At 40.5% G+C, this 27,614-nt stretch overlaps 1 long non-coding RNA gene across 2 annotated transcripts; it reads right to left on the bottom strand.

The window, feature by feature from the left end:
• Positions 1-1,393: 1,393 nt before the first annotated feature.
• On the bottom strand, positions 1,394-27,388 carry LOC104138635 (uncharacterized). 2 transcript variants are annotated; one of them, XR_011137716.1, is made up of 10 exons: positions 27,269-27,388; positions 23,591-23,765; positions 12,315-12,506; positions 11,019-11,201; positions 9,371-9,469; positions 6,419-6,557; positions 5,751-5,826; positions 5,133-5,241; positions 4,347-4,562; positions 1,394-3,748 (listed from the first exon to the last, which is right to left on the bottom strand). It is a non-coding gene; the product is annotated as an uncharacterized lncRNA (long non-coding RNA). The 2 variants fall into 2 exon arrangements; XR_011137713.1 differs by lacking the exon at positions 5,751-5,826.
• Positions 27,389-27,614: the final 226 nt, after the last annotated feature.

The raw sequence follows: 27,614 nt of genomic DNA, 5'->3' as shown, positions 1-27,614 counted from the left end.
CCCGAGGCTAACAAAGTGTTGAGCTGAGATATCATTTAGAGCTATCAACTCTATCCCCTGTGGTCAGGATTTGTCTCCTTTTGCATCTGGTCTTACAGCTTCTCGAGTACTAGAGTTTTCTAGAAAACAAAAGACTTCAGAAAAGTCTGATGAGCTTAATCGTTAGGCCTCTCCAGTCCTTCCCCTTTAAAACTCTAGGTTGCTGTGGTGACTGAAATAGTTGTCACTGCTTGGATAAACCAGCATTACAAAAAATCTATAGTCTTGTAAGAGTTAAACTTATGAGATATAGATATATGACATAAAAGTATCTGTGTCACTTTTGTAGGGGTGCTCACACTTTCTGCAAAAGGAAAAAAAAACTTTGCAAAATTTTCACCCCTCTCCCACCATTTCCTGTCAAAACTTTTCTCTGGTAAAAAAATGGGTTATCATCCACACAGCTTTACTCTTGCAAAGTCTACTTGCCAGCAATTAAATTTCATACAAAGAGAGATGAATATTATTTAGTGTTCCATTAAGGATCTGGGATTTCACAGCCTTCAGGCCAACACTTCCACACAGCGTAAATTTGTTTGGAAAATAAGTCCATCTTTTATTTGAAGTAGTTAATTACCTTGATAGAGGAACCAAATGAAATAAAAGATTTATGGATCCCTATTTCTCATAGTGAGGGAGAAAGTGATCTGTTTGCAGGAGTTATATTTTCAGGCACTTTGCTGAGACACCCCAACCCCCCTCGGTTGCTGACTGTAAAATAAGAAAACTATTACCCAGCTGGGGTAACAATAGGCTCCCACAGTGCTTTTCTGCTCAGCCCGCAGCTGCCAGTGAAAGTGGAAACTACAGCAGCAGGATAACATTCTTTTCTTACAGCCTGTTTCTATGGGCAAGGAGCCCTCCCACTGATTCAATGTATTTTCTATGCAAAACTGTAGAAGAAGTGACATTTTAAAAGTTTTGACCTTTGTTTTTTTTTCTTCCCCCCTCCCTTTTTTTTTGCATGAACCGAGGCATACATTTTTTAAAACCTTCTGACAGGGTGCGTGTTAGGAACAGCAATAGCCATTACTACAATAATAAAGTGTTTCAAAATTTGAAAATTCTATATTGAATGTAACATACTGGTAACCTTTGTGCAGAAAATGATAGTGATGAGACATACAGAACTCTTTTGGTTATTGTCACAGGCAAACAGATGATTGCAGTAGATCGCAAGCATCTTTGCAAAATAGCGCCTTTGAATGCCACAGTTTCATTTGCTAATTTCACATTTTTAAAGCTAAATTTTGAAAATATCACATTTTGCAGGTAAAGATTTTTTCCATTGCTCTGCAAGGAAAATGAAATATTAGCCAATTTTATTGAAATTGACTTTTTATTTACAGAGTGTTTATAGGCGAAAAAGCAGTGAACAGAATAATACTAGTGAACACTAATGAGCTAGCTACATATACATGTATCCAAATTATATTGATTTAATTTGATAGGAAATTGGCATAGTTTCCAATTAGATTACAAGTACAACAAAAAAATTACCCTTCTGGTTAACTCATAAAATAACACACTAAGTCTTGGGAAATGATAAAGGATGTTAAAAATGTAAAACATGTTTTCCTAAGCACAAGCAAAATAAATGAAAGCTGTTCAAGCAAGACGGGGAGGGGGAAGGGAAGCACATGAATCATTAAAGTGCATACAGAACAGATTCCAAAAACAAGCCTGGCAGGTTAATCCATGAGAGTCTTTCACTCACTACCAACTCCCTTTGCTAGCTACTACCACTGGCTATCACCAGCTTACCCTTACATTCACCAAGGGCACTTGCCCTGCTGTGGGTCCATCTATATATCTATCTCTCTGAGTCTGACCTCACATTCTTTACATACTCCACTCTCTCCCCCCCCGCCCCCCACTGAATCCAATGGAAATTTGATTAATGCAAATGAGGACAAATAGGCCCAAAGGATAGTAAGAGCAATGTTCTGAAATAAGCAAGTTTGAAAGCTGTTTTCAAATTTAGTAAGATTTAGAAGACAAAGCAGAACATTCCTGTATTTTAAACTGGTAGCCCCACTGGTGAATTGACAAAGACCTACAAACACATCTTGGTAACCTGATTCCTCCATCAGAATAAGATAAAATCATCTCTCGCTCTACAACGCACACAGTGTAACCAAATCCATCATTAGCAAACTACATCAAGCTATCATTCATCATTAGGCAACAATCCACTATAAATTACAATAGGACCATTAAAAGATCACCAAACCCAACAAAAAAACAAAAGTCAAAAAACTTCTCCCAGGAGGGTCTATATCAAGACAGAAAGTTCTTTCAAGTCGCTCTGATCTGTGCCTGAGACACTATAACCTCTCAGAACACCTTTCAGATTTCACATCCTGCGCACGACATCCTGAGGTAAACAGAGTGAAGAAAGTCCTAGTTTCTACCTGAACTGTCTGATTTTTTTGTTCCCCTTGGCTGAACAGCTCCTATAGATCTTCAAAATCAAGTTTCTCTTTCCAGTCTGTAGATCAACAGATTAAAAAAAATTCAGAAATGTTTTCATTGCAAGCTGACCAGCTATGACCAAAGAAACAGTAACAGTTCTGGTGAGGCCGCCAGGGTATTTGTACCTTTTCTGAGTGCTCCATGTGGTTTACGTCACTGGGCTCTGAAGGCCAGTGAGTCATACAGCTATTAGCTGGACACCGCACCCGATGAGGGCAAGACTGGTCTTCACATTGGCTTCAGTGCAGGTGTGATCAGGTCAAATCACATTCTGATTCTGAAAGTGCATCTCTCATCATCTGCTGCATTAATAGTTATTTACATGTTATTTCCTGGTTTCTTTACTATAATATGTGAATGCAGACAGAAGAATTGTAAAGGATTTTTAGGCCCATAGTGCTTTCATTATTCAGGATAATGTGCTATACAAGGGAGTCAGCTATTTGGGATAAATAGCATATCCTTATTTGTCCAAAATTGCCAAATGTCTGGCATGAGTCATGCCAAACAGGCAGCTGCTTAGCAGGAGTATAGTACTGGCATACTAAAAAGCAGAAGGTATTGAAGGGGGGGGGCAAAGAAAGTTAAAGGTAGTACCAAGCTACAGTGACAGAAAATTTGTAGGGTCAGTAATACACAGCTATCACACTCATTAAAACCTTCAGACAATGCCATCGTAAAAGTCAGCATTTGCCTACAGTTTGCACATAACAGTATCCAAGCTATCACTGGTCTCATCAGCGCTTACAATGATAAGTACTTTAAATGATAGATAAGTATCTTAGATGCTACTGCGTGGGAACTGCTGACAGCTATTACTTCTGCAATGCACATATAACAAGGGTGGTATTGCTGCCAGAGAAACACACTGGACACGGACAGAATGTATTATTTTGATATTAGATTTGAAAAGAAAGTCTTTAGAAACAATCCCTTTAGTAAGGGTGCCGCTGTGCCATTTGTATAGCACGCAGCATTTCCTCAATAGTCTGAGGTAACTTCCTGGGAACTATTCAGATTTACAAGGAAAAGGACTGATGTTGCAGGATTGAATGTTGCAGGCAAGAATAAATTTCCAGGTGAGTAAAGGTGTCCATGTCCTTGGCTGGCTGCTGGGTCAAATTGTGCACACACTGTTGGCTTTTAAGCACTGCACATGCCCATAGTTTGCAGAGCCACCATTCTTCCATTCTGAGTTCCAAAGTCCATTTCTCTCACAGCACTTCGTGAATACCTGTGAAGTAGGTAATAAACCTTATTTCACAGATAGAGAAACTGAAGCCATAACATTTGTGCCAAGTCCAACACCACAAAGGAAGTACACTGCAAAGTTTTGAATAAAATCAACTACTGAGAAACAGTCTTATACTACACGAGTATCCTTCATCACAGTTATTGCAGTGCAAGCTCAGCAGATGTCATTCCAAATTCAGTATCTTAGCTATCTACATTTATTTTAAAATAAAAAGAAAACAGTCCCTCGCATGTAGTAAACTGCTTGCCAAACTTAGGAATTTTTAGCTTACACTATCTTTAGCACATTTAAGTGCCAAAAAAATAAAAAATAAAACTGGGTAAATGTGTAGTTAGTCATGCTTGTAAAAATGTCAAAGCTGTCAAAAATATTTGTGTGAAATTCATAAACAAAATCTGCTGCCATGAGAAGTTATTTGGTTCTTAATTATGGCACCAAATGACTTCTTTTTCATGAAGAATTAAAAAAAGAGAGCTACCACTGTGATGGAAATATTGGCACAGCCTTAACTCAGCTGCTTCCCTGGGGTAATAAAGTTGCTCCCGGAAAGAAGAGGATTATAATCTTTGCAGAGTACCTTAAAAAAATCCAGTTAGGAGGCCAGGCTGTCTTAGCATGTTCCTAATAGGATGTAGAATCCTGCACCCCTAAGTATGTTTGGAAGGGTTCAGGTACTTAAGGATGAGAGAGGGTTTGTTAGTCCTTTAATTGGTGTTTTTGAGTGGATTTCTTGAACTGCAACTTTCAGATTTGCACATTTGCTTATGGAGGCTGGATAAGCGTATTTTATAACCTGAAAAAATAAACAAAAGCAATAGGTCACCAGCCCAAATCATGCAGGTCAGTGGAGAGGAATATCTACAGCTATCATACAGTTTGTGTTCACTGACCTGTGGGAACAGTTGGTGGTCCCCCTCCATTTCTGAAGGACAGATGTCCACACCAGCACACTACCACAGGTGGCAACGCTGTGGTTGGCAAACCCCACGGACGTGGCCCAGGAATGAACCCCCACAGAGGGAGTTCACTGGGGCCAGGTACACTGGCAGGGCCTTTGGAGAAATTGTCCTGTCTTCTCCTTCTCTTCTTTGCATCTTTGTAAAAACAGACGCACTCTTACACTTACACTTGTACCTAATCTGGCAACCTTCACTGGTAGTAAAAATTCACAGGAAGTGGAAGTGAGCGTTCAATGGTATGGCCTTTCGGGGACTTGTGTTAAATGGGTTGTCAAACACCAGATGACTGCTGGCAGTCATCTTCTCAGAACAGAATTATGTATGTTTGTGCATGGTTGTAAAGTATAGGGCTCACTAAATTCGTGTCAAAATAGACAGAGAACAAAGGTATTTATTTCTCTTACCCTGAATTGCAAAGGCAACTTGTTGAAATTAGTGTCCAGCTATAATTATATGGTCCCATTCAGCAGCGTTCAGATTTCCCAAGAGTCTGCAGCAACAGCACTGAAAAGTCTGTCACAACACAGTACAAAACAAGTTACTAGTAAGAAGTAAATTCTGAAAAGGGCTACAGAATCTGAAGCAGTATTTCCTGTTGTGCTCTGGTTTCAAAGCCAGTTAGAGAAATTGTTTCCCATGCCTTAATTTCCCCTGGAGTTCAGTACCAACGTGTTATACTGCAAACCTAAAAGATTTTTTGAAACAGAACTAAGATTCATAAAATTCATCTTTTATTATTCTATTTCGTGTCTCTCTCTTGTTATCTTCTCTCCTCATAGAATTACAGATTACTGCTTGAAAAAGGTAAGGAAAAACAATATCATATTAATAGATTTATTCATGGGGGTTTACATTATCCTATTATATAATTGAAAACATTGTTATGAAATCAAGATGCAATCAAAAACTCAAGAGAAAGGTAACATTTTTCATGGTATGAAAGGGACAAAACCCTCAGCAGAAAAATGTGACATTAAATGAACAAAGGCCATGTTATGCTGGCTCGTTTCAATCACATCTACCTCCATTCCTCCAAAGGACTCTGCTGAGAGGGTCTTGATGCCTCCTTCTTGCTATTGCCATGTATGCAAGTTTTTCCTGGGAGGGAAAAAAAGGTGAGGGTCTCTTGTGTACTGTCCTCAATGCTTACTCTTCATCAGACATAGGAATTCCTCAAATACCTCTTGTTTCCCAAAAAAAGAGGTAAAACAGCAGGTGGATAAGTTTGTGCCATCAGTTTCTGGTTTGTCTTGAAAAAAAGGACATTGTTTTAATCTTAAATAAGAGCAGATATGTCAGTCCTCTGTTGCAGCGTTCAGGAAATGTGAGGATTAAGGAGAAAGCAGGTGAGGAACAAATAGATTAAAGATAGTCTTCTAAGCAGGAGAAAAAAATATTGCCTGGACACATTTAAATGCTAAGTGATAGAAGCAGCAAACTGTGGCCTGCCATGCACAAAGGGCAGCAGGAAAATGCAAGGTGCCTTCTGTCTTTGCTGCACTGGTTATCCTTAGATGGGGAGAGAGAGGTATCGAAAGCACTGCCTGCCGGTGAGGACATTCCTCCCGCCAGTGGCTCTGCCAATCCTCTGTACTCCTCTGAGCTCACCAGGAGGCTGCACTGTCGTCGGGCCAGCACAAGAAAAGCCCCCTCTGGAGTAAGGCAGTAAAACTACCATTCTCTGACATACCGTTTACTTCCTGGTCTGTTCCTAGGACAGTGCCACAACACGCTGGCGAAGACTCGTACAAGGGAGTTCCAAAAGGCATCAGAATTATTTGTTTCTCCTGGGATACGGACTTAGTCAGTGCCATCTACTTCTAAGATTCCTTGAGCACAAAAGCAAGCAAAGTAGTTTCCTTTAGACAACAAGCAGTGAGAACTTTGGCTTCATCATCAAAATTTAACCTAAATGTGATAAACTGTCAAGGTTCTTTTCCTGCAGACAGGCTCTTGCCTCTTTGTCCTCAGATTGTTAAGAATCTGAAGAGGGAAGCTGACCTCCTTAGCTCTCTGGGATGTCACTTAATATTACAGCACTTTCCTCCTCCTGTTAATTTCTTTGGAGTCCAGAAAACCTCCGATTTCCCTGTCCTACTCCTTTACTGTTAATATTTCAGGGTCCAGAAGCTGGGTCCTCTCTCCTGGACCTGAGCACAAGGCAATGTCACAAAACCAGAGTTACACTTCGTTCACACTGATGTAAAGGAAAACGGGAGAGAGCATGATGTGGAAATATTTCCTGACGGCAAGAGTCGTAGCCAGCCCACTAGCCCATCCAGTATCCTGATGAGCCCACACGCATGTCTAGGAGTAAAGTTCTTGCTGTCATCTTGTCCCATTCTTATATTGCTGTCTCACTTCCAGGCTGGATATTAGAATGGGTGTCTGCAGACACCTTCAGCCATCTGTAGCCACTTGAAAATCAGGTAGAAGACCCCCATGATCAACCTCAATCCTACTAACTCTCTTCTTCCAGTGCGCTCCTGTGTTACTGGTAAATGCAGATGTCTGCCCCTTTCCTGTGCGAGACAACAGTACTTAAATCTGCACTTGGCTCTGTAACCGTCTAGGTAGATATAGAGCTACCTACCTGGAGTGCAAACAGAGCCATCCTTGTTTTTTATCAGGAGTGCAAAGTGATAATACTGCTGTTTCACTGCTAGAAAGTGCCAGTATCTACTTCCAGGGCAGGCTAAGTTTGAATGAACTCTAAGCAGAGGAATGAACATCTAAAATTAAAATGCTACCATTGTGTGACGGTGTTATAGCGCCTGCATCTCTGGTTTGCAGCATCACTGCTCTTTTCACCAGTTAGTTTACTAGTTTCAGTTTACCTAAAGCACTGTAATGTCAAACATCTACAAAATTTAGACCCCTGCAATGAACAGAACTGTCTTAGGCGCGTCTTAAATGCGAGTCATGTGACCTGCACAGCTATCTACCTTAGTGCGAGCCAAAATCACTCTTGGGAAGTGCTTGCACCTTTTGGTTGACTATAATAGGGAGGAAGGAGAGGTGGACTAGTTCAGATGTCTGCAGTATAGATGTCTTAATTTCAGTCATTCATACCTATATCCGAGTCACTCAATTCCACCACAAGTCTCCTGATGTTGTCAAGGGTTCCCACAAAAAATATATCCTTCACAAATGGCGCAAGCATGAAAGGTAAAACAGTGAGTGAGGGGTGTGCAAATTTTTCGCAGTCATAGGTTTAAGCTCACTTCTGTAACAGTTTAGGATGAAAAGCAATCTCCGACCAAAATGCAGAGGTTGCTTGTTTGGCATAGATTTCCCCCAGTAAGTAACAGATAGAAAATTAGCTAGTGAGGGGGAAAGGAAAAAAATAGATCATTTGCTCTGACTAGCAAAGCTTTTAAAGCATTCAGAACAATGTAAATACTGAGACAGACAGAGACTGTACTCTACAGATGGGCATTGGGCACCTGCAACAAAATACGGTTACGACCCTACATACGAGTCTCTGTGAAGGGCCATTAGATTGGAGACAGCTCATTGTGTGCACATGTGTTTGGAGAAAAATGAGTCACTCCAAACTCTGGATCAAGCAGGTGATGTAAAGGATTGGCAGGAAGAATGATGCAGACAAAGGCCTGGCTTTCTGAAAAGCACTGACTCACGTCCTAGAAAAAAGCATTAAAAAAAGAAGGCAAAACTGGATGCATCGATACCAGCTGAGAGCTGTGAGCACGGACGAGCAACACAACCGCTCTGCTACATAGGACGCACACCTATATAAACCAAGGAGTCTATACTACACTATGTTTTGCAATAGCTTCTGCAGGGCTTTATGGTTGAAACTTCCTGTCTGTACCGTAGCAGTTTGTTTAAGAGCAATCTTTTCATAATTTCACTTGTCAAAGCTCAGGACAACGTAAAGCTTTTCTGGCAAGTATTTTAGGGAGGCAGAAAGTTGCACGTGGAGCTTAGAAACCTGGACGACAAATTCTTCACGGCAGAAACCTGGTGATAGGACTGAAAAGAAGATGTCTGCTGAAACGGAGAACCAGATTCACCATTTTTCCAATTTTTCTCTATCCTTCTTGGCAATATTTCTAAACTGATCTCAGTGCAAACGTAATCAGGAGACATGCCATTGCATTTGCAATATGAGAGACGGACCGTGTGACGTAATGGATCTTCTAGGACTAAAAAAACTATTAATACAGTAAACTCTTAATTCCCCTGCTATGTTTTACCTGGGTCGTAGAGCAGCAAGGAGACAAGTAAGGTTTGTCAGCTCGAGGCTGAGAGCCAGTCCTCCTGGATCTGGGCTGCCTTTGTACTGGACTGCCCAGGTATCCCTCCTGCTATCCTCCCCAGCACCGGTATTATGCTGACATCCTGGGTCCCTTATATTTACTATGGGTGGTGGAGATCGAGACAGTTCAGTTTACTCAGTTAAGAGAACCCAGCTCACACTGTGACACCTTTAAAAGAGCTGGAAACCTCTGAGCTAGAATAGGGGGGGGCAGCCAACCCACTCTAGCTCCACCTTCTTGGGTATTGCAAGGAAGTTAGCTCCAGTTAGCCCTTCAGGGGACCAGCTTCCAAACAGAAGCAGATTCAGAAACTCGATTTCTGAGCTTAGGATCCCTCGGATGACACAGTAGATACCTACCTTTTAGGGCAAAGCCAGAAGAATCCTGCAGGGCAGCTCCTCTATTGTTTTACCAGCTTCTTTCCCTACCCGTATGCAACAGTTGATATGGCAGATGCTCTGGGAGGTAAAAGTGACCAGGAAGATGAATATAGATCAAATTAAAAATTAAACCAAGAAGTGGTGTTCAAGCAGCATAAACTGACTTAGCTATATTTTAAATTTTCCTACATCTCAAGTCCTGTATCCTCAAAATTCTACTCAGTTTTCATTAATACTTCACCAGGCCCTGAGAAGATCTCAGCCTCCTAACTCTGCTTCAGTGAAAGCCATTTTTGTGTATTCTGGGAAACAGACGTAAGTAAGAGATAAATTTGGCACTTGAAGTTTGCCATACACTTGACACTTTCCTGAAAATTCAGAGAGGTACTTGTCACCCGACCCCAGCCTTTGGGAAGAGACATGGGCGAGTTTCAGGACACTGCAGATTTTCTCTGGGCTTTCACAGCTGGCCTTTGAAGCCTTCTGGAGGGACCAGAATAAAGCCCAAGATCAGAGTGTTACACAAGACAATTAACATGTTAGACCTCCCCATCTCTCCCACCCCCCCGCCACTGCACTTTTGTCGGCCTCTCCACGTCTCTTCCCAAAAGAAAGGGGGAAAAACATCCTTTTTGTAGTGGCTGCTCATTATATAAGGCAAATCAAGAGTGAAGGGAGGGAGCAAAGAGATGGCACAGAGCCTGATAAGTGCACCCTTAAATCTATAATTAAAACCAAAGGCAAGTTCCCAATATAGCCAATTCAGTTATATAAGATCTTACAAAAGCTTCACACTGTTTGCTGGGTTTTGCTTTATTACTGTTCCCGCTCGCTGGAGTTCACTTCAGGTCAGTAGCAGATGAGGTTTGTAGTCAGAGTTTATGGCAGGGTAGAATGTAGCAGTGCCCTTTTTGTAAAGATATGCAAGTGTGCACCCAGAAGGGAAAAATAAAAACTGGCTCTACTTGAAAGAGACAAAGTTAATGGTCACTGTGGAGCTCAGTTCAGGCTATCTCTAGCTCTGGAAACTGATTGCTGGTTACTTAGAAATTACGTTAAGTGATGTTCTGAGAGTCTATAAAAGACCCTCCTTGCCCACCAGTCAGAGAAATGTGGTAGAGCTATGTGTAAGACAAGAAATCAGTCTGGATATAGCAGTACTAGTTGGTCAGACCAAGTCATGGGGATACGTAAGTGCCTCAGAAAGCCCATGACAAGCCTATGCGATATTTCTTCATGCCTACTAAAAGCAGCGTGCAGGAGAACACAAATTCAGCTGGCACTTTTGTAAGTGTAGGCAGCTTACTGTTCTATGCAACTGTACTGGGAGCAGCTATCTCTAAGTGGGAGTTAGAATAGGTATTAGAAAAATAGTATGCAACCTAGGTTTCAGAAATATAAATAAAAAGCCATTAGTGATAAAACCCTTCACTGCTGCTTCCTCCTCTTGCATTCTTTGCAGCAGGGGTAGGCAGTAGCATTCCTTGGAAGCGATAGCGTCCTAGGGCCGTACAGAAATTAGGCTATTCCTCCACATAAAAAAACCCCAAGAACACGGTGTTTAAACACAGCAGAAGCACTGAACAGCAACCAGCACTGTGCAGGCTTTCATGTATTTCTAACATACCAGATTTCCAAGGAGGAGGGAATATGGGTGCCAGAGGAGGAAGATACCACTTCCTTTTCCACTTTCTGGTTAAGTTACAATGTGTGGGCACATGTGACAAGTGCAACCTCCAATTTCGTCAGTTAATGCCTTTTGCCAAAGTCCCGTATCCCAAGGTGATATGTGCCCTCCAGAAGACCTTAACTGGAAGAAGCCAGTGATTACTGAATCTAGCACCAACATTCACAAATCTAAATAGCCTGTGGTTCTTACACCCAATTATATTTAGATTAATTTGTCTACAGAAGTAGACCTGAGGGAAAATAGAGCTTTTTCAAAAAAACCTCAAAATACTCCTTTTTTGCACAGTGACATTCACAAGCTTTATCACTTTTGACCAACATGATAGCTAGCACAAAAAAGGGAAGACTTATTTTCAGAAATGTTTGTGAAATCTGTGATCATCTTTTCTTTGAAATGTGAAACTTCAAAGAAATATACCTTTTAAACACTAGAAGGAAGCCAGATCTCTTAAAGTAACACGTTAATTGTTTGAACTGTGCTGCCTCTTTGGGGCCCTGAGAGTTCCCAGCTTGTAAATATCATATGCAAAGTACAGAGAAAATCCCCACAGACGGAATTATTTTGCTCACATAATATAATCAAAATATCATATCTGATTGGATTCAATTCCAGTTCTACTTGCGTGCTTTTATCAGAGGACTTTTGTGACTAATATTTGCCAATTGCAAGCACTAAAATAACCATCCAAACAATATTGTTTAAATTCCACTGGTTAGACAGCAGATACTCAGCTCTGTGAAGGTCTCTGTGGAAGTGCTGAGGGAAGGAGAGGCTGAGGAACTGTGTTTTCCTTGCGCACCTGCTGGCCTCTATGGCAATATGATGCAAGGAAAGCTCCAACCTCACACCAAGTAATTCAAGGCTCTTTGGTTGCTTGATCTTTTCAGTGCAGTGGCTCTACACCTCCCACGCAAACCAGCAGAACTGATGCTATGCCTTTTTATCTATCCTTTCAGAAGCTAACACTCAGGCAGTGCCATGCAGAGACATGCCAAAGGGCATTTGCACACAGCGTAAATAAATTAGTTTCACAAAGTTCTGTGAAGTCATGTCAGATGTACAGGCTGTAAATGAGAAATTGGATCATTAAATTTCATTGGCATGTAATATCAGCCCAGGCTGTATCTGCTGACACCACTCCGACCAACAATCATCACCAGGTAACTCTCCACAAGAAAGCTAACATCTCTAAATTAAAACAGAGGAGAGGAGGCACTAAAAGACAAGGCTTACATTGTTGGTATTTTCTTCATAGGAGTGTTTCATAAGCTGTTGCTTTCTGAGAGGAGTCAATGTTTAGACAAGTTTTGTGATGCTGTAAATCCAGGTTGTCTTCCAGCTGTATATTTAATACGACGATTACCTGCACTTATCTGGCGTTATCCATTTACCAGTTAGTGTTCTCAGAGAAAACTCAATTTTTACCTGGGGAAATAAGAAAAAAGATATGTACGACACAGGCTCATAACACTAGAGCATAGCACTTCTCCCTGTCTTTGGAAGGGTACCACATATTGTCTAACAAGAACCTTTATAAGCGCATAGGCTAACTGTGAAGCAACACTGCCAGTTGCACTTACACACTCTTCTGCTGTGTCTGTTTATCTAGACCATTTAAAACTTTTCCATCAGCACGCTGTCTATGTTCTACATATTCTTACTGACAAAAGCTCGTGAAAAAAAGTGCATCCAGCAACTTATTCAGGTAAAAGTTGGCCAAGAAGTTTTGTGCAAATCTTGTGGAGAAAGATCATTGTTTATGCTAGTCTTCGACTGCTTTCTCATGTTACCTTCATTCTAATTGAAACCAATGGGAAAAAAGCCATTTGATGGTTCAAAGTGTTCGTCAGTTCTGTGGGCTTTTTACCTAACCAAGTCAAGGTAATCAAGCTTTAGTTCTGAAAGCTAATCAAGTTCTGTATGGGATTAGAGATGACTTAGCCTTAATCATTGACTTGAATACAGGATCCCATTTCATTCAACACATTTGATACTCATTACAGTCTATCAGCTAGGTAAAATAACCTCATTGTGTCAACACTAGCATTAATCGACTCGCTTTCCAGGGCTCAGATAGTCTAACAAGTATTTTACTCTTGATACTTGTTTCAAAACTAATTTGCAGTGTCTCACTATGGCATTTTCAGCTTCAGGTACAGTGTCTTCTCCTCGCACGGTATGCTGAAAACTGAGCTTCAGTTCACAATGTTATGCTGACATCTCATTCCCTTTTTCACTTCCTTTTTTAGGTTTTGCATCATAAGGCAGCAGAAATGACTCCAAGAGACCATTCAAATAATGTACATAACATGTACCGCAGATCTGAGGTACGGTATCAGAGGGTAAATGCTATAAAATAGTCTGTTGTTTCTCGTATCTTCATCTCTGAGGTCTCGACATTAGATAGACTAATTGATATATGAGAGACCAAATGGTATATCATCTTCCAGTCTTGCTAGTTTTTTTCCTTAATATTTTCAAGATTATTTTCAGTTATCATGAAAAAATTCTGCACGAAAACTCAGAATGTGTATGTTCAAATTTATGCTTAATATCACTGAAAGTAGAGAACCTTATGGGAAAGATAAAATTCAAAACTCTTTTCAGTTTCTTTTCTGTTCTTCTTTTTCAGAGGTGTAAATTCCAGAAAAACTGTCCATAGTTTTCAAGGCATCTCCTATTCCACCATTTGGAATTATTACCTAATACTTAACCTGCTTCTCGGTGCAGAATCACCCTCAGTTTCTGAAGATGCTTTCCTCTGAATGCTTTAAATTTATGTCAAGTGATTTTTTTCAAAAAGACACTGTGACAAAGTGCCTGGATGCCTTATCTAAGACAAGGGCAGAACAAATAAATTGGTCACCAAGAAAAGTAGCAAGTAATAAACTGCTTCTCTTAAATAAGCCAAGTCAAAATGTTTTATCAAGGGTCACTTTTTACTTCCGGTGCTGCGTACTCTTTTAGAATTGATTTTTCAGTTCTATAGACTTGTGAAGATGGCTATGAACAAATATGTCAGCAATAATCCCTATTACTCGCTTCTCCTGCACATAACATGCTTTAGGAAATAGGCTAGAGATAAGAGATAGTCATGCTCTTCTGACCCTCAGCAATGACAAGAAGTAAAAAGAAAATTCATCTTTGAAGCAAACAAAAACCACAGGAAAAAAAAGGTGATCTTTTTCTTGTCTTCTTTCTAGGGAAACTGTGGTAGATGAGACCCAGCCCATTATGAGGGTTGGTAGGAAAGACTTTTTCTCAGGACTTTGGGATGATTCATTTTTCCTGCTTGTGAGGGCAAAAAAATAGAAAATGCGTGATGGATCATATTCAGATCTCCACTTAGGCGTGGAGACTGCTTCTCTCCACTAACTGTACAGTGAACTATGGTTTGTCAGTAGCAGTCCAAATCACTCAAGATTTTGGATGCTATTGCAGTCAGAAAGTCTAAATCAGGTACCCAAGGTAGTCAGCTGGAGTCTAAAGATGAGGAAAATAAGGGAGACAGAGCACATAAAGTCAGACGGTTGATATTTTTCTATTCCAGGTCTTCAAATCTACCTTAAGCCTATGCTTATGAGTGTAGCAGCACCTTGATTGTTACTTCTGCTGTGGGTAATGAGGCACCTTCTGAGAGCACTCATTAGATTACACAAAATCTGAATGTAGGATGGGATTATGAGCACGTCTCTGGGTTGCTTTAGCATTTCATTTGCAGGCAGCAAGTGTTTTTATCTGCTAGCATACTGTCAGAAATCTGTGTGTTTTTGTGTCCCACAAAAGTTGTGAGATGGGAGAACGCAGCTCCCTAGAACCCCATTTCTTGCAATGAGGGTGCTTCCTGGTAGCAGGCAGATGTATATTATTGGTAGTGCCAGCAACTCTTCTTCTGTCTTAGCCCATCGTGAAAACAATTGCTCAGGGGTCCTGTAAACAAGAGTTCTTCAGTATCATTTTCAAAAAAAAAAAGCCCATCAGTACACAATGAGGTGGCAGTAATTTTCACATTACTCCAGACAGCGTCCCATTCATTGCCTGATAGATCTGTTTTTAATTCAGATTTCCACTTCTGCTTTAGCTCTCCTGTTGCGGGTAGGCAATAGAAGTTAACTGTTTGTGTCCATTACCTAGGGCTTTATTTGCAGCCAAGCTTTTTCAGGAGGATTGCTTTATAGCAAAAGGCACAAACTAGTACTCAGGACTGTCTGTCCTACAGCTAGTGCAGAAATCTGGGAGGAAAAAAAACAGCTGAGAAGACCTGGCAATAGCCAGTGTGAAGCCTACCTCACACACAGGAAATTGATTTTTAAAATACATTTGTCTGACTCATCTCAAGGACACAAGGCAGAAAATAATAAAGAGACTGGAGAGTAATCAACACAGTTCTGAGAAAAACTGCACACCAGTCTAGCACATTTAAGCAATGCTCCCAATGTGATTATTAAATAATGCAAATTATGCCAGAGAGTAGGAACTACTCATTCTTCAATGTGCAGTTTTGTTATCTGCCCAAAATACAACACTTGAAACAGCCATAGCAAGCCTTTGGTCCATTTTCACATGTAACGAGGGTGTATGTTTTGTGGGGGACAGGGAGGCAGAGATGGAGCAAAGGCAAGTTTCTGAGAGTGAAAGTATTGATGTTATGAGCCCTAAGTAGTACTAAAGCAGTTCCTCTGAGGACTGATTGAATGTTTGTCTATACACAGGGAAGGCTGCTAGGAAATCAAAGGCAATGCTAAGACTTGGTAGATTAGAATGAAACCCCCTTTTTAGCTGCCATAAGATCAATGTAGTCTATCTATGTTTGCCCTGACAGCTGTGCTGTAATAAACTTCTGGAGAAGTGTTAACTTCCTGGTATTTTGAAGAAGTGCCTGTGCCTAAGTATTACACGAAAATAATGATCGCGTCTGGCTGAGCTGTTCTCTCTGGATACAAATGCTAGTCGTAGGTTTCCTGAGGTTTTTTCTGCTTCCCACAGCAACTAAGAAACAGGTGTGTTTCTCAAGTAAAACTCCTTCTCAGGATATCCGCAACGCACAGTAATGTCTGTGTGGAAACTGATGTTCCTCGTGCTGGTGTCATCAGACCTGCGTGCCTGGGCAAAATTAGTTTTCAGAGCAATGATTCTGAGGTGCCATCTGCAAAGCACAAGAATGCAGCATACCATGAGAGTACAAAATACATGCGCCTTCATCCAAGATGCTGGTCTATCTCCCCCTGCCACATGCCTCATATGCTAAGCTAAGTTCCCTTTCCTGAGTATGTGCCAAACAGTAAAAACAGCATAACCCCTTGAGTTATATCCAGTAACTCGGGGTTACTGGATCTTCAACTGATGATGATTCAGCGGCTGAAAATTCAAATGAAAATGCAATATTCACGGCTGACAGTGAAAAGTGAAGAGAATTAAAAGTAGGAACAGAAAGAAAGTAACCTGAGATCTGTTTCATCTTTCTTTTTTCTTTTCCTTTTTCTTTTCTCTCTGTTAGACTCCTGTGTCAAACACACAGGGATTAAAGAGCGTAGGCTAACATCAAGTAAGGGTAAGTAGCCGAAACTTTGTTGAATTTAAAGGTATTCCAATTCACTGTTACTTCCTTATTTAAAAAAAAAAAAAAGTTCTGCAGAATTTAGAAATGAAACTGATAGCAATTAACAGAAATTCAGATAATTGAACAATCACTCAGAATTGCTATAGAACTCATTCGAGAAACATCTTTTCCATGAAATTTTTAAGCCGACATCAAGAGAGAATCGAATGGAGAATCACAACCACCCCGTAGCATGCTTTGCTAGTTTTAAAAATCATCTTTCCATTCAGAATGACCAGATTTGAATTTGATTCCATATTTTCAAACCATAAAAACTAAAAGTAAGCCAACAATACCAACTCCAAAGACTTTACTGTGGATTCTCAATCACATTTAATCCAAATTGAATAGTGTGGAATTACACTTTCACTGAAATGAAGGGTTAACAAGCATAAGAAAGAACCTTGGAACAATAGTTACGAAATTACAGAAATGTCATCCCTTTAAGTAGTACTGAACTGTTCCCACAGGAGATTCACAGGAAGACCTTGGTACAAAATAAGTGGAAATCCAGCACCAGTGCTGAGAGATATCAGCCCTGATTCTGTGAACACTTATCAAGGTAAATAATCTCACACAGCAAAAGTTCAAGCTCCGCTGATTTTTACCTGTGCTCATTCCTGCATGAAAGAAACATATTTTCTTCCTTGCTGGAAAAATCCTGCCCTGGTCATCATCCCTGTGGATGCCCCATTTGCAATGGAGCAAAAGGTACCTTCACTGTGGAGAAGTGGGCAACAGGATTCATCGAGGGAAGATATTTGGGTGTTTAGGAGCATTGATGACATGAATTTCAGCTCCACTAGGACCTCCTTCATGCCTTGGACAAAGAAGAATGTAAGGGTACAGGGAGAAGGTAGAGAAGGTAGAGAAGGAACAAATTCAGAAATATTGCTGCTGTTTGAGCCTTCATGCATCTTCCTCTGCTGTTGGCTGCAACTACTGCCATAAAACAGCTACTGGCCATCAACTGCTGAGGAGGCTTCCAGACACCCAGTTTATTTTGCCCAGAGTCCAATGCATGATTATTCCATTGTATTGAATGCTGAGCAGGGAACTAGCTTGTCCCTTGCACATCAGTGATATCCAATTATAAGATAAAATGTTGTATACAGAGCAGTAAAACTTCAGTAATCATTTAGCTTTGATCAACTTATTTTGGAAGAATGTAAAGACTCAACCAGGAGAAATGAGAGGCACTTTTTCCAAGTAAACCTACAAATTACATCATATATTGTCAGCATAAGTTGGTTTTATTCTAGCCACTTGATTTATACTTACTCTGTTTTTAATATATATTTGACATCTCAGACACTGTATTTACATGACTTCTTTTTTCCTTATATCCTTTAGACTTAGATAACATTTGATTTTTTCTCTTAGAGTCTCCAGTCTCTAAGGAGCACCAGTCCTCTCTGCTAATCTATCCTTACCTTGGTGACATGAAGTACATCTCTGATGTCTGCATACAAGCCTGCATAATTACTTGAGTTGCACATATTCCTTGCGCTGCCTGGCAGAACTTGCAGCAGCAAAAACAGGTGTCGCAATCTATACAGCAGCCTCATAGTGACTATTGTAAAATGGGGAAACAGAGGTAAAAGCACTCACAAAAAAAATAAATAAATGAAGATAAAAGCAAGCAAACAAGAATTAGTTACATATATAGTATATAAAGGTTGTTATCAGAGTTGAGGAAGTGTTTTATATAGATGCACCTACTGTTCTTAGTCTTCTTTGGCAATGAACAGTTATTCACTGGGCTATAGATAGTGGATAGAAAATTCTATCTTTTTATTTGTGAAGAGTATTAGTTGTACATTGCTATTTTTACCAGCTGGGTGATATAAAGTTGACCTTTCCTCCATCTCCTAAGAAACCCTCCCGAAATTTTTACGTGATAATGGATGCCGCTATTTCCAGCCACTCCAGAAATCTATTTATACAAAACTCTCTCCTTCAGCAAAAGTCTCCTCACAAGATCATGCCTGGGTACCTCAGTCCAGAACTGGAGCACCTGGAGGTAACCAGAGCTTTAGCAGCATACGTTCTGTATTGGAGGCCATGATTCAGTGCAGCACTCAAGCAGCTGCTTGGCTTTAACCCTATGCACACTTGTATGCTTATTCAGCAAATGCTCGAGGCCAGGCTTACATTTTGGCTTGTCCTTAAATTACACGGAAGCCTGTTGGGCTCAAGCACACGTTTCGGTGCTTTGTGAAATTGGATCCATAGTGATTAGTAACCCAGAAAATATCCTGAGTATAACCATATTCTGACAATTATATTTCACTTGGACTTAATCTGCTTGAGCACAGCACTGCTATAAGTGTTATGAATACAAATGTTTCCAAGATGCTTCTTTGGTCCGAACTTTCTGAGAAAAAAAAATGCTGAATCTGTACATTTTCCCCTTGATACTAGCTTTCCTAATAAGTAGTTAAGAGATACACACCTTTAAATTTTAGACATGAGACCTGTGCTCCAGGAGATGTTCATTAACTTTAAAAAGTCTCTAGAAGGATTCCTGCATTGTTTTGGGAATCAATGCTGATCACTTCTTTTTATCCAGCTGTGCATTTCTTACAGCAGAGACCTGTCTCCAGGTTCTCCACCACCACAGAGACAGTCTTCAAAGGTCATTTAAGAGATCTAGGGAAAAGAAATCCAACCAAGGGCTGATTTCCCTTCAGACAGGCCTAGGACTGAATTAATTTAGTTTGGTTCATTGTGCTATGGATTTTCTTGGTAAAAATTCACTGCTACTGAGAAGCTCAACCAGAAGGCTTGTTCTACAACCTGCTACCGAGATCCTTGGACAAGCTCTCCATTTTATTTATTTTTAAAAAGCCTAGTTTACTTACTATACAAAATATCTATATCAACAACAGCAGAACGTTCTTGTCACTGTGGGAAGTATTTAGGCAGATGAGTGGTCTCCTCAAAAGAATATATAAAAGAAACTCATATACAAGCAAATGATCCTATTTACTGTAAGCATCTCAAACATCCGTGAGCATGTTTCAGAACACATTTGCACAGGGCAGGGACTGCTCATAATAGATTAGTTGGTCTAACTTTAAATTCACAACTTCAGTATGCACACAGGGCTTACTCATGACTAGGAAAAACTGTTCTCGAAAGTACACTGTTGAAAATGCCTACCTGAATAGGCAAAAATGACAGTATATGGAACTAAAGTCTCTGTTCCCCTGCCACCCCAGCCCTCCATCCTTGTAATTTTAAATTTGACTTAAAAGATGGGTAAATGCTGAGGAAGAGTCAAAGGGTCAGTCCTGCCATAGGTAAACAGTGGGGTGTTCAGAAGCTTTCCGCAGGGTTTTGTTCCAGGTTTGTGTTTGTTTTGTAGTGGAGGTTGTTTTGAAGGGGACTCTCCCCCACCACCCCCGGGCATATTTCACAGGAACATACGCAAACATGCTGCCCTCCACAAAACGGTACCACTGCAGACCTTGACTATGATGTTCAAGAGGTCAGTTTTGTTTTATTTATTCAGGACTTTTATGTCCTGTAATGAAGCATCTTTCTTCTCTCTTACTAATACGATTAGAAGGTGTATATTTCCTGTGGAAGGCACATTGATGATGGTGCACGTACCCATTGTTCCCACACTGTCGTAGGTACGTGAGGGAAGAGGGCTCCTTTAAAGGTTCTCCAACTCTTAAATGCTCTAGAATTTTCAGCAGTCATAGAAAATAAATGCAATGCGATATATTCTTTTTACCCATAAAGTAAATTAACCATGAAACACCTTTGTAATTAGGAGATTAACTTAGATTTTCCTGCATGAAAAAAACTTGCTATGGCAATGATTTGAAAAAACAAAATGAAAAACAGTTCAAATCTTATACGTGGAGCAATTTCCCAGAGATTACTCCCAGTAAAGCTTCATAGTTCCTGACTCAATTTCTCTGTTTCAAGATTCTCGCTCTTTTTCTCATACGCACACACACGTTTCAGAGTTTTGCCTGGCATCCATTAAATAACCACTATATATCCTTCCCCCCCACCTCCTCCCCCCTTCTCTTTCTGCTAGGTTCTCTTCTCTTTTTTTCTTCCTTCCCTCTCTTGTTCTCTTGCCTCCAGGACCTCATAGTTACTACTTCATGCCCAATCGCTCCTATTCAGTCTTGTCTCCCTTTCTCTCTATCCACTCGTAAGGAAAACCTACCAGAATGTGTATTCTCCAAGCACTCTTTTCTTTTAAACATGAAGAGGAGTCATCTGAGCCTCTCTCTTAGCAAACAATTGATCATTTCTCAGTTGAAGAAGTTTCTCATCTTTATGTATTTTGTATAACTTTTTAATAAGCTTTTGTTGTCTTATATTTTGGTTGTAAAACAGGAGTTTTGTAGGAAACCAAAAGAGAAATGGTGTCATTCTGTTAAACACAGGTTATAACCAAATGTTCAAGTTCTTAAAACCCCCAACTATTTCTTTAGTCTGTAATTCACCTATTAATAACTGGTTAATCAGAGTTACAGTTCCCAAAATGTGCAGAAATGCTATGCTAGAGCTCTGCGCTGCTTAACTTTCAGACACACTTTCTCTAATGTCACACACAAATTCCCTCCCTCCCTGCTTACATGCATATTCAATGGACCATATGCTTGATCTCAAATATCTCCAGGCATTATGGATCCTATTCATCAAGAAGTGGCTTGTACACTCATGAGCAAGAAAAAAAAGAGGCCTTTTCAAAGAGCATTCAAGAGTTTTCTGAGAAAGAAATCCCAGTACACAGTGACCTGTACGTACTAGGCCGCGGTCCACTTTAAACTAAACCCACATGTTTCTGCCGAAAACACACACACAGGCATTAAGAAATTCTCATTATTTCACCATAAAGGGTGTCTGTATAGAGATCTCATGAGGGATTTAAGCAGGAGCTTATTGACAAATACAAACCTACTGATTCCTTGGAATCCAAAGGGGAGTCAAAAGAAAGCAGTTTGCAGGGTGACAAGGCAGTCCCATCGTCAGCCCCAAATGCATGACAAAAGCAACGGCGGCTCCAAAGCCGACACACCAACTGCCTCTAGATCTACCATGCAGCCAGATGCTGTGTTGGGAATTTTTCCCTGACTCTGTGGCATATGGGCTTTGCATTGCCATTTGAAGAGTGCAAGACAGACAGAAACAATCTGGAAGGGGTGGGAAACTGATGGCACATCAGCCCTTTGCTTATGTTTGCTATTTGGTTGTTAGGCTGTGTTTAAATGCCTCTTTGCCCTTAAGATGAAAAAATCTTCACTCAAACGAAGACCTGACATAACTGTACTAGTTGCAGTGCAGATAGTGGAGGGATTAATTTGTCAACTTGTTTGCTTGGTTTGCTTTGGGTTTTTTTTTTTTTTTTTGTAAGTTCATATCATATTTCCTCCACGTTGTCAGGGAAAGGCAGGAGCAATACAGGATTATATTTAAATAGAAATTATGCCACACACCTTTCTCAAAGCCACAGTAATCTGTTCACTGCCTTGACAAAGCCAGATAAACAAGTCTCTGCAAACCTGTCACTTACTGTAACCTGTTCCAGCTAAAGCTAAGAGGATTCCATGTGGGATTAATTTACAGGTACATATAGGTGTAGGATCTGGCCCTTGCTTCATCAGTAAGAGTCGTCTGCCATTGTACGACTGACCTGTTTTTCAAGTGCATGAAGAAGGCACTATGCAAGCAGCTGACAAACTGCTCAGCACTGCTACTCTAAGGTAGCAGCTCACAGGTAACATGGGATTTCCTGTTCTTCTTTCCTGCAGCCTTTATCCATGAATGTCCAAGCCCTCGACCACAAAGGGTTTGGATTCCTACAAACGAAGGTGCTGTCAGAAAGGAGGAGGTAACTAGGCTGTCTCCATTAAAAACAGCTGCTGCCTGGAGGGAAAGGATCTGGAGTCACCAGCAGGAGTTGAACTGCTGGTGGAAGAAGGTGATGAGGCCAGAGGAGGAGGGGAACCAGATGGCAAGGAAACATGTACAAAGCTAAAAACACCCGGCAGCAGAGGAACATGTGCACAGCAGGAAGAAGAAAGAGAAGAACAGGCATATAAGTAGCACTGCAGAATATTTGGGAGTTTTTTTTTTTTTTTAAGAAAGCTAAATCTCAGGCAAGAAATATAAATGTGCTTGAGTAAGAAAACCGTGATGGGGTATATCAGTGCAGAAGGGAATTCCTACAGATATATGGGAGCTTTTACAGCAACAAACAATGTTCCATGCCTTTTGGTCTTCTTCATCCTTCTCATGAGGGCTTGGTCTGGCAGTTGTTTGCATTCAACCTTTTCTCAACTAAAACCCACCTTGTAATCTTCTTGATGTGAGAACTTTCTTCTTCAACTCTTTTCACTTCTTACCCTTCACCCACACTTAGGCACACCTGCCTTCTAAACCCACAGCCACAGAACATGGATCAGCCCATGAGTCACCCATGAGGCAGGAAAAACTCTGCTCCTGCCACCACAGCTGCTCTGCTAACTCTGGAGCTTGGAAGATCATGACAGTCATTCAAGAACTCATCATATGCTCATTGCCCCAGTTTGCTTAAATGGCAAATAGGAATTCTCCTATCCAGCTATTCCTGACCTAGACAGCACTATGTGAAAGGAGGAATGGAGGAAGGCCATGTTTTTACACCAACTACTCCCAGCATCATTTGCACAAAATGTATCTTTGAAAACAATAGGTTCTACTAAACCTGGTCAAAGAAGTGACGTTCAACTCTATTCCACTGCCCATGCTTGCCCTCAGTATTTGTATGTCACAGTTGTTTTTTTCCACAGCGAGTAAGACTTCTCTCAGTGGTTTAAATGAGCCGGAGAAAAGAAACAAGAAATAAAAATAAAAATAAAAATAAAAATAAGTGAAAAGCAAGGATTAAATTTCTTACCTCATGCATGCATTGGTTGAACTACAAAATGTATACACATGAATCTTGAATGAATGCTTGGCCTTTTCATTGTTTCTTCATTTATTGTTCTTTCTCTTCGATTTCTCACTCTATTCTGCCACATCCGTTTAGATAGTCGCGGTTCAGGCTCTCCCTCCTTTGTCGAATTCTGACTCTGCAATCAGATATTTGCAGAGAAGCTATTACTGTCAGCAGGTCTCTAACAGATTTGGGTGCATGAATGGCCCTGTCTGGAGTAGGGTCCTTGATTTTACTTAAAAAAAAAGAAAAAAAAGACTAATATAATAATACATTTTTAATTAAACCATCCACTACTGCCATGGAAAGCACAAGAAAAATTCTACCCTATCTCCACAGCAGTACTGCATAAAAACAGAAAGCATGTCTTCATACTTGTGGCTTTAATGGTAAGAATCTTACAGATATATACAGTATCATTTAAAACCTGCTGCGCTTATACTTTCACCCTGTGAGTGACTCCTTGTTATAGGGCTTACAATGGATTAGTTTCATCTGAAAATATGAGATAGAAAGATAACTCCTTGAGTATGCTGAGCGAGGTAATGCGATCTTGTTGTGATAAGAACCTGGTATTAGTTGATTGGCATAAAACATCATAGATTTATTTATAGCATATCAAGAGTGACAATGATATGGAACAGATTCTCAAAGGAATTCGGTTCCCAAAGAGATAGTTAAATAAGGTCCATGTTTTCAGAAATGCTTGAGTCTTCAACTTTCTCTCTCAAAAAATCCTGACCTCTGCTTCCTTTTGTCCAGGATACTTAGCCTTAGAAAAAGGTGTATCATTCCACTTGTGCAGTCCCATTTCACAGACAGCCTCAGAGATAAAGCCACCCATGAGGATTTTGCACATCTTTACCTTTCTTTGTAAAAGCATAAATAGTACCGAAGACATTTGTACTTTCAGTTGCAGGTGTGGGTTTGACCTGTGAGCCTATCTACGGGCTTAGAGCAGATCTAAAGCAGTCAGAGGTAAAAGCAACCAAGGGCAGAAGCCTTCAACCCTTTTTTACATGAACTGCAAGCCCCCATCCTACTGAACGAAAGGGAGGTGAATGCAGAGAGGACTAGCAAGTAAATAGCAAGCTAGATCTCCTCACTTCCCTCCTTTTTGCTTTTGCTTCCAGGCCAAGTTCCTCCAGAGAGCAGCATAGGTCTGACACAAGCTGTTGTCATTCAGTTCAGTAATTCAGCTGATATAGAGACTGTTCTAGCTGAATCCAAACACCTACCTTCAGGTGCAGTACAGAAGCAGTACAAAACTTAGAAGAAAAAATGTTTTTGCTCAGTTAGAAGGTTTTTAATCATTCTATCATTTTCTGAGGAGTGTGGAGAAGGAGATCAACATTTTTCAATTCCAGAAGCTGCTTTTTATCTTATTATTTGGACATCATATTATAATATTCCCCATGGGAAAAACTTCATTAAGAAATTTGGGAAAGAACAGAATCCTCACCCAAAACATAGTTCCTTCTGGAAATGTCCTGATGATTTTTGGTACATTAATTTAGTGTTTGATGACAGTTACAGAACCAAGTTGATGAATAAAGCAGCTCTTCCAAATCAGATTTCTAAAACCTTCAGAAATGGGGAAAATAAAATTTAACTGATTGATCAGAAACCAGAAAGACTGTGGCTTACAAAGAGCTAGTGAAAGCCACTCTACAACATTGCTCTAATTCATTGTTAATATAACACCACTGATTGCAGTAGACTTACAAGAGCAGTTCACGAGTTTCACTAAATTGGAAGCAGTCAGAAGTTTAGCAGGTAAAAATACCCATTTCTGTAATAGCACATTCAAAATTTGTTTGAAACTTCTCCTTTTCTCATTTTTTTCTATCAAAAATACACTTAGAAAGGGAAACAGGAGGCATCAAGGTTCTTGCTGTTCCATATCTCAGCTTTGCAGCTCAGTTTTGTCCCACTAATAGTGAATAAAGTCTACATGCCAAACAACTCGTAGTGGAGGAAAAGCAACTGCTTACTGACGTTGCTCCCTGCAGCACACAAATCTCCTACTTTTGCAGAAAGAGAACGAATCCTTGCAAAAAATACACATGGAGTTTGATGCTCAAGGGGTATAAGATTAGGTCTAGTGTATTGACTAATGAAATAGCCTGCAGGCCTTAGGCCAGCAAGGCTGCTTGCCAGTGACTTCATTAGGGTTTTTGCCTATGAAAGGGCTGCCTGTTTGGATCCTGGAAGCTTGCATCAATACGTCATTTTGTGTGACTAAAGTAAGCAGAAAGTATCCAAAGTGCTGGCCAGTTACAGACCTCAATTTGCCTCCGTTTGCAGGCAATGTCACTCTTAGGAAATCAGGTTTTGATTTGATCTGGAGCTCCTTTCAATAGGACTTTCATCACTGACTTCAGCTGACAGGTGCCTCATGCAGAGGTCCCCATTCACTCTTACACAGGTTCTTCCTACAAAAGACACGGGCAGTGATCTCCTTCACAGACTTTGTCCAGGGCTCCCAGAGACCCCCCAGTCTTTGCAAGTCTCAGGCAGCCCTTTGTAGCCTGAGCATGAAAACCCTCCCCATTCTCCACTCTCGCCTCATGGCAGCAGGGCATCCACGAAGCCACAATGCCAGTGACACCCACATCCCCTCTGCAAGCAAGAGAGAAAGCAAGGAGGAGGATGTCATAACAGAGGCAAAAACTATTCACAGCTGGCAATATTAATTTGCATACTTACTTTACAAAATCCTGTGAGATGCAATTCCAGTGGTTCAAGGGGAAAAAATAGGGAGAATCTAGCAAACAACCCCCTGCTCCTTGAGCTTCAATGCTCTCTGATATCAACAAGACAGTAGGAGGAGGGAGAGACTAGTTTGGTGGACAGTGACTTAATAAAATTACTTCTGAAGTTACAAAGTTTGTCAAAGAGCAGATAAAGAAAGCAGAGAAACTAAGGATAAGTATCCCAGCTCCCTGAGTTAGCACTGTACACAGTTACCTACAACTCCCTCACTCATGTAGGATTAAATCAGGAAATGCAAGAATGTAGAATTCTTTGCTGCATACTAAAAAAAAATCAAGCAAGCATTTCACAGTTCTGTACTAAATGATCATTCTTTTTTTTCAGAAAGTGCACTTTTTTCTTCTGTATTCACCTTTTTTGCCTGCAGTTCACTGAAAATATGCATTTTAATTGACCCAGACTCACAACATGAAAGTCTTTGTTAAAGGACAAATTCAAAATAATTATCCTACTAACGGAAATAAAAAGTGGAATTATTTCTGGAGACTTCATCTGCCCTCACTGCAAAGTAGGTCTAATGATTTCTGAGAATTTGTTAAGTATTTGTGTTATTGCAAACATGCTGTAGGTGCCATATACGTATTTTTATTGCCCTGCTGAAGCAAAGTTGATTTCATCAGCTTACCTCTGACATTAACATTCAGAAATTTCTTAGTCATTTCCCCATGATGACCTCACAAAACATGCTCTAAAACAGTGCTGAAGCCATTTGAACAGTTTCTATCCTTTCTTTTGTGCACCCCGGTCCTAAAATCTTATTCCTTTTCCTTTTGCTCTTCTTTCCTATTCTCCCCTGTCTTCCCCATTCTTTTTCCCCCGACCCTGTGCGCTAAAATTTTGAATTAGTTGCGTTTATCAACTTACCTCTTAAAATACATATCCTTGTAGCGAAGCGAAAGGACAAGTGAAAAGCACAAAGTCTATTTTTAGCAGATGGGTTCTAATTATACAAACTTTAGCAGGGGTTATTTCTCTATCCCCCTCCCCTCCTTCCCCCCCCCCCCCCCCCAGTTCCTGGGTTGTGCTCCCTTCAATCTTGTCAGCTGTAAAATGGGTCTCTTTTTAACCTATAATGGATCTGCGAGATTAAAGGTGAAGTCATGAATTAGTAGTAGTGACAGCCCAGCACGATGGCCCCGGCAGCAGGGGGTCTCCCTTTGTGTTCGTCCACTCTGACCTCCAGTGCCACTCTCTGTCTGTGGGAACCGGA

Source organism: Struthio camelus, chromosome 1 (assembly GCF_040807025.1).
Source record: "Struthio camelus isolate bStrCam1 chromosome 1, bStrCam1.hap1, whole genome shotgun sequence".
NCBI classification, from domain to species: domain Eukaryota; kingdom Metazoa; phylum Chordata; class Aves; order Struthioniformes; family Struthionidae; genus Struthio; species Struthio camelus.
This window is presented reverse-complemented; position numbering and strand designations above follow the sequence as displayed.